An 8342-nucleotide genomic window follows, 5' to 3' on the forward strand; every position below is an offset into this window, starting at 1 on the left:
ACTTCAGGTCTGGAATTGAACACACACCTGTGGTTTCCAGCCAAACAAAGCACAGGCATATGAGTTGAGCATTTACCTCAGGTAGATACACTCCTTGGAGAGAACAATCATGAGAGAAAGAAGAGCTACTTATGTACAGGGAGGCAGCTCAGGGGACAGGAGTGTATTGAGGGATGGACACTGGGAAGGGGTAACTATGGGGAGGAAATGGGAGGGGAGCTGTTGCATTGTGGTAACCTGTGGTCAATGTCATGAAACAAAGTGTACGTGAACTGCTGTATGGAAAGTGAATCTGCTCTGTAAATCTTCACCCAAATTACATTTTAAAAAAAAAAAATAATAACTAAGAAAAAAGATTACTGACAATTATCCCTTATGAACATAGACATAAAAACCCTTAACAAACTTTTAGGCAGTATATTCTGATACCACACCAAAAAACAACACATGACCCAGTGGCATTCATACCAATTATGCAATGATGGTTCAACTTTAGAAAAACAACCAAAGTAAACCACTACATAAATAAAACAAAGGTAAAGGATCATACGATTATTTCAATTAATGCAGAAAAGACATTTAATAAAAATCCAACACTCATTCATGATAAAAACTCTCAACAAAATAAGAATAGAAGGTAAGTTCCTCAACATAATTAAGAATATACAGACAAAACCAACAATCAACACTATTCTCAAAGGAGAGACACTGAAATCATTCCCTTTGAAAATGGGAACTAGCCAAGGATGCCTTCTCTAACCATTCCCATTCAATATTGTAATGAAATCCTAGTTAGAGTGATAAAGCAATACAGGGGGAAATAAGTCACCCAAATTGTAAGGAAAAAGTTAAACTATCCTTTTTTGTAGATAAAATGATCCTATATATAGATAATCCCAGAAATTAAGCAAGAAAAGTACTGGGACTAATAGAAAGATTCAGGAAAGCTGTGGAGTATACGATCAATATGACAAAACCAGCCAGATTCCTCTGTACCGACAAAGAGAACCCTGAAAAAGATATAAGGAAAACAATACCCTTTACAATATTTTCTATAGAATCTATACATATTACCTATATATGCAATCCAATCCCAATCTAGATTCCATCAACATTTTTTAAAGAAATGGCAAAATCAATTACCAAATTTCTATGGAAAGGAAAGAGCTCCCAGATCAGCAAAGGACTACTGAAAAAGAAGAACAAGGAGAAAGCCTCAAATTCCCCAGTCTCTAAGCCTATTATACAGATATGGTAGTCAAAGCAGATTGGAACTGGTACAATGACAAACATATAGACCAAAGGAATATAATTTAAACCCTGAAATAATTTCATCCACCCATAGACATCTGATCTTCAACCATGGGCCAAAATTCATTAAATGGGGAAGAGACAGTCTTTTTAATAAATAGTGTTGACAAAATTGGCTATCCATTTGCAGAAAACTGAAACAGGATCCATACCTCACTTCATATACAAAAAAGTAACTCAAGATGAATAAAAGATCTAATTGTAAAACCTACAACTGTAACAGAAAGAAAAAAAAAAAAAACTAGGGGCAAATTTAGTGACCCAAATTTGTGGATCAAACATGACTGAAAATCTACAAACTGAAGAAGATAAACTGATTGCAATATCCTAAAAAAACAAAAACCAAACAAACAAAAAAAAAACTTATGGACATCAAAAGACTTCTCCAAAAGAGTAAAAAGAAAACTTAAATATTGGGAAAATATATTTGGCAATGATATATCTGACAAAGGGCTAATCTCTAAAATTCACAGAAAACTTCAACTCATCAACAACAAAAAGATAACTGTCAAATTAAAAACTGGGCAGAAAACTTGAAAGACACATTACCAAAGAAAACATTCAGGCAGCCAACAAAGAGTTGTTAGTCAAACAAGAAGTGCTTGTGATCATAAGACATTGTTGTTGTTGTTGTTGTGTGCCGTCGAGTTGGCCCCGACTCATAGCGACCCCTCCTTAGGTTTCTGAGGCAGTATCACTACGGAAGTAGGATTGCCCAACCTTTCCTTCCTAGGAGTGGCTGGTGGGTTTGAACCGCCAGCCTTCTGGTTAGCAGTCAAGTGCTTTAGCCACTATGCTACCAGAGCTTCTTCATAAGACATTAGAGGGATACAAATAAAAGCAACAACGAACATAATCTCACCCCAAAAATAATAATGAAGTACAATAAGGAAACAATAAATGATGGCAAAGGTGTGGAGAGATTTGAACTTTCATATAGTACTGGTGGGATATACAATGGTACAACCACTGTGCAAAATGGTATAGCACTTCCTTAAAAATTTAGAAATAGAAATAAAATTTGATCCAGTAGAACCAGTACTAGGTATATAACCTAGAGAAATAAGAGCTGAGACACAAATAGATATATGCACTCCCATGTTCATCACAGCATTATTCACAATAGCAAAGAGATGGAAACAACCTAAGTGACCATAAATGGATGAAAGGATAAACAAACTACATAACACACAGCCGAATACCATGCAATACTAAAGCCTAACAAAGAATCCATAAAACCCCTCATAACATGGATGAACCTGGAGGACAATATGATGAGTGAAATAAGTCAATCACAAAAGGACGAACTTGTAGAAGACCATTATTATAAAAAGTCAAAAAAAAATTTAAGTGCTAAAAGAAACATTCTTTGATGAGTATCAGGGATAGAAGGGGAGGGGAGGAAATATCACTAACTATGCAATAGACATGTATTCATTTGAGTGACGAGAAAGGCAATATACAATAAGCAGGTTATCAGCACAATATCACTAAGGCAAAGGAAGACACTGAGAAGCACACAGAATTACAGACAATAAAGGGAAATACTATCGTATACACAATTTTGCAATATTATTAATGACAAACAATAATCTGCAAATGGATTCAAAGGCAGACACACAAGATGAACAAGTATGGGTAGGGAAATGAGACTACACCCACAACTAATACAGGTTTGGCAAAGAATATTTTTACCGACATATTTGTACATATTTTAACAACATATGTGTTTTAAATATATCAATCCATATTATGGAGCAAACAGGGACAAAGCTACAAAAATTTCTTAACCATAACCAAACACTTTGTTGGAATGACTCAGTGGGTTTGGAGGCTTAGGACTAGAGACTTGAGGAGACAGGTAATTTAACTGGTATAACACAGTTCAGAAAGAAAATGTTCTACACCCTACTGTGGTGTGGTAAGTAGTGACTAGAAGCTTAAAAGCTAGCGAGCTGCCATCTAAGATACTGACAGTAGTCTCTCATACGGAAAAAGAAGAATGAAGAAAATGAAAGACCCAGGGAAATAATTAGTCTGAAGGACTACTGAACCATGTGAACCAAAACCTCCACTACTCTGAGATCAGAAGCAGATAGTGCCCTGTAACCACTATTGACTACTCTGATAAGGATGACAGAGGTCCTGGACAGAATGGGAGAAAAATTTAGAACAAAATTCAAAATCATAGAAAGAACCAGACTGACTGGTCTGATAAATTCTGTAATCTCCAAGACTGAGGCCCTTAGACACCTTTCAAGTTTGCAACTGAACCTACTCCCAGGAATCACCTTGCAGCCAAACAGATAATCCTAATAAGTGAACAATAACATTTATGAAGAACATACTCTTTAATCAAGTATGCAAGACCAAAAGGACAGCACTTACCCTAAAACAGAGATCAGAGGACAGGAAGGGGCAGGAAAGAAGGACAACTGGAAACATGGATCCCAGGAAGGAATCAGGAAGAATGCTATTAAACTGAGAGAATTGCAATTGCTATAAAACAAAATGTGTATAAATTTTTAAATAGAAAAGTAATTTACTTCATAAACTTTTACCTAAACCACAATAAAAATCACTAATTAAATAAATAAAATGTTTAAATTAATGAATAAAATAAAATTGATAACATCTAGCCAGCTAATTAAGAAAGACAGAAAGAAGACACAGTATACTCATAAATTAAAGATAGACTATCTATTGACCTCATGGAAATCTAAATGATAATACACAAATATTACAAGAGACTTTATGCTAAAAAACTTGATGACTTGGATGAAATGAACCAATTCCTTGAAAGAACTAGGAGAAGTAAATAATTTGAATAATTGTACATGTATTAAACAAATTGAATTAATAATTAATGATCTTCCAGAAAAGAAAGCATCCAAGCCAGATGGTTTCAATAGAGAATTGTACCAAGCATGTAAGGAAGACCTGATATCAATTACTCACTATTTCTTAGAGAAAATAGAAGCAGAGGTACTTCCTAATGTATTCTATAAAACTAACATTACCTTAATATCAAAATCAGAAAAAGACATTACAAGAATGGAAAACTGCAGACCAATATGTCATCAATTAAAATGCAAATATTAAATATATGTATTTTATATACCCAAGCAAAGTGGGATTTATTCCAGATATGCAATACTATTGCAACATTTGAAAATCAGTGCAATCCATACCATCAACTAGCTAAATAATCAAATTCATATCACATTAATTGATCTAGACACATCACTTGATAAATCAAAAACTCATGAATCATTTTTAATAATCTCATAAAATTAGGAATAGAAGGGAATTTCCCCAATCTGCTAAAGAATATCTACCAAAACAAAACAAAACAAAACAAAACAAACCTATAATTGGCATCATACTTAATGTTGGGATACTGGAAACTGAGATTGGGAAGAAGGTAAGGATGCTTTCTCTCACTACTCCTATTCACCATCATATTCTGGAAGTCTAGCTAGTGCAATAAGACAAGAAGATGAAATAAAAGGTATAAATATTGAAAACAGATAAATAAAACTTCCCTAATTCACTCATGACATGATTTTGTATATAGAATATTAAATGAATTGACACAAAAATTTAGGATAGGCAACTATAGCAATATCTAAGGACACATGGTTAATATAAAAATATACCTGCAATGAACAATTTGAATTTGAAATTGAAAACAATTACACTTACATTAGCACTAAAAAAAATAAATAAAATAGATACACATCTAACAAAGTATACACAGGATTTATATACAGAAAACAACAAAATTGTGATGAAAGAAATCAAGGAATATGTAAATAAATATAGAGATACTCCATTTTTATGGATTATATAATTCAATATTGTTAAGATGTCAGTTCTCATAAATTTGATATATGGATTTACGCACTCCAATCAAAATACTAGCAAGAATTTTGTAGATATCTTTTCCTATGTAGCTATTTGCTCTCCAGAATTCTACGCCCCAAATTGTAGCTTCTTCAGCCTCCCTGAACTCAGATCTCAGTCTTTTTAACATGGTTAGAGTATCATGCTTGGGAACCCCTACCCTGAATCATGCCATCCCCCTCCCCTCTGCTCAATTCTGATGGGAAGTTGTCTCAAGACCAAAAGCCAAAGAAATCATAGGAAACAACCCATTTGTTTCTTTTCTCTAAGGCGTCAGATTTCTTCGCAGTCTGTTGTGCAATATTGAAAAATTGTTGTGTCAAATATATTGTCCTATTTTCTAGTTGTTTATGGTATAAATATGATCTCCTTATGCTACAATGACAAAATGTAGAAGTCAAAACAAAATTTTGAAAAACAATTTGAAACTCTGAAACATTAGACATACTTCATAGTTTTCATTACTGTTAAGGAAAATAAGAATTTTAATGTGTATCAGGATTAATATTAGAAAAAATGATAAGGCTTTTTTAATAAAAAGTATCTGAGAACAAATCTCATACAGTGATTGATAAGCCCATAGTTATCCATTGCTAATTTACTTTGAAAACAAATTTTGGCAAATGTTAATTATCAACTTGGTCTAAACTCTAAAATTTTCATTTCCAGTCCTAGTTATAACTATTTTTAGTTCTAAGAGTATATTTCTTTAGACTGAAAGAGCTGAACAGAAGATTTCAAAGAGAAGCTCAAGCAGACAAAGCCAATTACTATATTGAAATGTAAAAAGACCTGGAGTTAGGAAGCCAGAAAGGAAGTACATGCTCGGCATTTCTCAAGCTGAAAGAACTGAGGAAAACATTTAAGGCTCAAGTTACAATACTGAAAGATTCTATGGGAAAAATATTGATTGATGCAGGAAAATATCAGAAGATGGAAGGAATACACAGAGTCATTGTACCAAAAAGAATTGGTCGATATTCATCCATTTCAGGAGGTGGCATATGATCAAGAACCAATGGTACTGAAGGAAGAAGTCAAAGCTGCACTGAAGGAATGGGAGAAGAACAAGGCTCCAGAAATTGATTGAATGCCCCTTGAGAAACAGATGTCCCTCTGGAGGCATTCACTCAGCTGTCCCAAGAGATTTGGAAGGCAGCTACCTGGCCAACTGAATGAAAGAGATCCATATTTGTACCCATGCCAAAGAAAGATGATCCCTCAGAATGTGGAAATTATCAAACAATATCATTAATATTGCATGTAAGTAAAATCTTACTGATGATATTTCAAAAATGGTTGCAGCAATATATTGACAGAGAACTTCCAAAAATGCAAGCTGTATCCAGAAGTGGATGTGGAATGAGGGTATCATTGCTGATGTCGAATGGATCTTAGCTGAAAACAAAGAATACCAGAAAGATGTTTACGTATGTTTTATTGACTATGCAAAAGCATAGTGTGAAAAGTGAAAAGTGATTGTGTGAATCATAACAAATTATAGATAACATTGAGAAGAATGGGAACTCCAGAACACTTAATTTTGCTCATGAGAAACCTGTACATAGATTAGGAGGCTGTCATTCAAATAGGACAAGGCCATACTGAATGTGTCAAAATGAAGAAGGGAGTGCATCAAGGTTGTATCCTTTCATCATACTTATTCAAATTTTATGGTGAGCAAATAATCCAAGAAGCTGTATTATATGAAGAAGAATGTTGCATCAGGATTGGAGGAAGACTCAATAACAACCTGTGAAATGCAGATGACACAATTTTGCTTGCTGAAAATGAGGATGACTTGAAGCACTTACTGATGAAGATTAAAGATTTCAGTCTGCAGTATGGACTACACCTTACTATAAAGAAAACAAAAATCTTCGCAACTGGTATGATAAACAGCTTCACGGTGGATGGAGAAAAGTTTGAAGTTGTCAAGGATTTCATATTACTTGGTTCTACAATCAACACCAATGGAAGCAGTAGTCAAGACATCAGATAACATATTGCTTTTGTCAAATATGCTGCAAAACCTCTTTCAAGTGATGAAGAACAAAGACATGTCCTTGAAACTAAGGTGCACCTAACCCAAGACATGGTATTTTCAATTGCCTCATATACACGTGAGAGCTGGACAATGAATAAGGTAGACCAAAGAAGAGCTGATGCTTTTCAGTTGTGGTGTTGGAGAAGAATGCTAAGAGTATCATGGTCGGCTAAAAGGACTAACAAATCTGTCCTGGAAGAAGTTCAGCCAGAATGCTCCTTGGGATTGAGAAGGCCAGCCTACTTTGGTCATTTTTTGAAAGACCAAAGACTTATTCATTGTAAATACATTTTTTCAACAACACAAATGGTGGCTATACACATGGATTTCACCAGATGGAGTATATAGGACTCAGATTGACTACACCTGTGCCAAGAGGCGATGGAAAAGCTCTATATCTTCAGCCAAAACCAAGCCAGGAGCTGATTGTGGAACAGACTATCAACTACTCACATGTAAGTTCAACTTGAAGTTAAAGACAGTTAAAATAAGTCATGGGAGCCAAAATATGATCTTGAATATATACTTCTTGAATTTAGAGACCATCTAAAGAATAGATTTGTTGCAATGAACACCAATGACCAAAAACCAGAAGAATTGTGGGATGACATCAAGAAAGCAAGAGGTCACAAAAAAGATGAGAAAAGAAGAAAAGACCAAAATCGATGACAGAAGAGACTCTGAAACTTTCTTGAGTGGAGAGTAGCTAAAGCAATGGAAGAAATGACAAGATAAAAGAGCTGAATAGAAGATTTCAAAGAGCAGCTCAAGCACACAAAGCCAAATACTATAATGAAATGGAGAAAGATCTGGAGTTAGAAAACCAAAGGGGAAGAACACGCTTGGCATTTCTCAAGCTGAAAGAACTGAGGAAAAACTTTAAGCCTTGGGTTGCAATATTGAAAGATTCTATGGGCAAAATATGCAGTGATGCAGGAAAGATCAAAAGAAGACGAAAGGAATACACAGAGTCATTGTACCAAAAAGAACTGGTAATCTTTATCCATTTCAGGAGGTGGCATATGAACAAGAACCAATGGTATTGAAGGAAGAAGTCAAAGCTGCACTGGAGGAACTG

Source organism: Orycteropus afer, unplaced genomic scaffold (genome assembly GCF_000298275.1).
Source record: "Orycteropus afer afer isolate SDZICR_OR568_19922 unplaced genomic scaffold, OryAfe1.0 scaffold00230, whole genome shotgun sequence".
In the NCBI taxonomy this organism is placed as follows: domain Eukaryota; kingdom Metazoa; phylum Chordata; class Mammalia; order Tubulidentata; family Orycteropodidae; genus Orycteropus; species Orycteropus afer.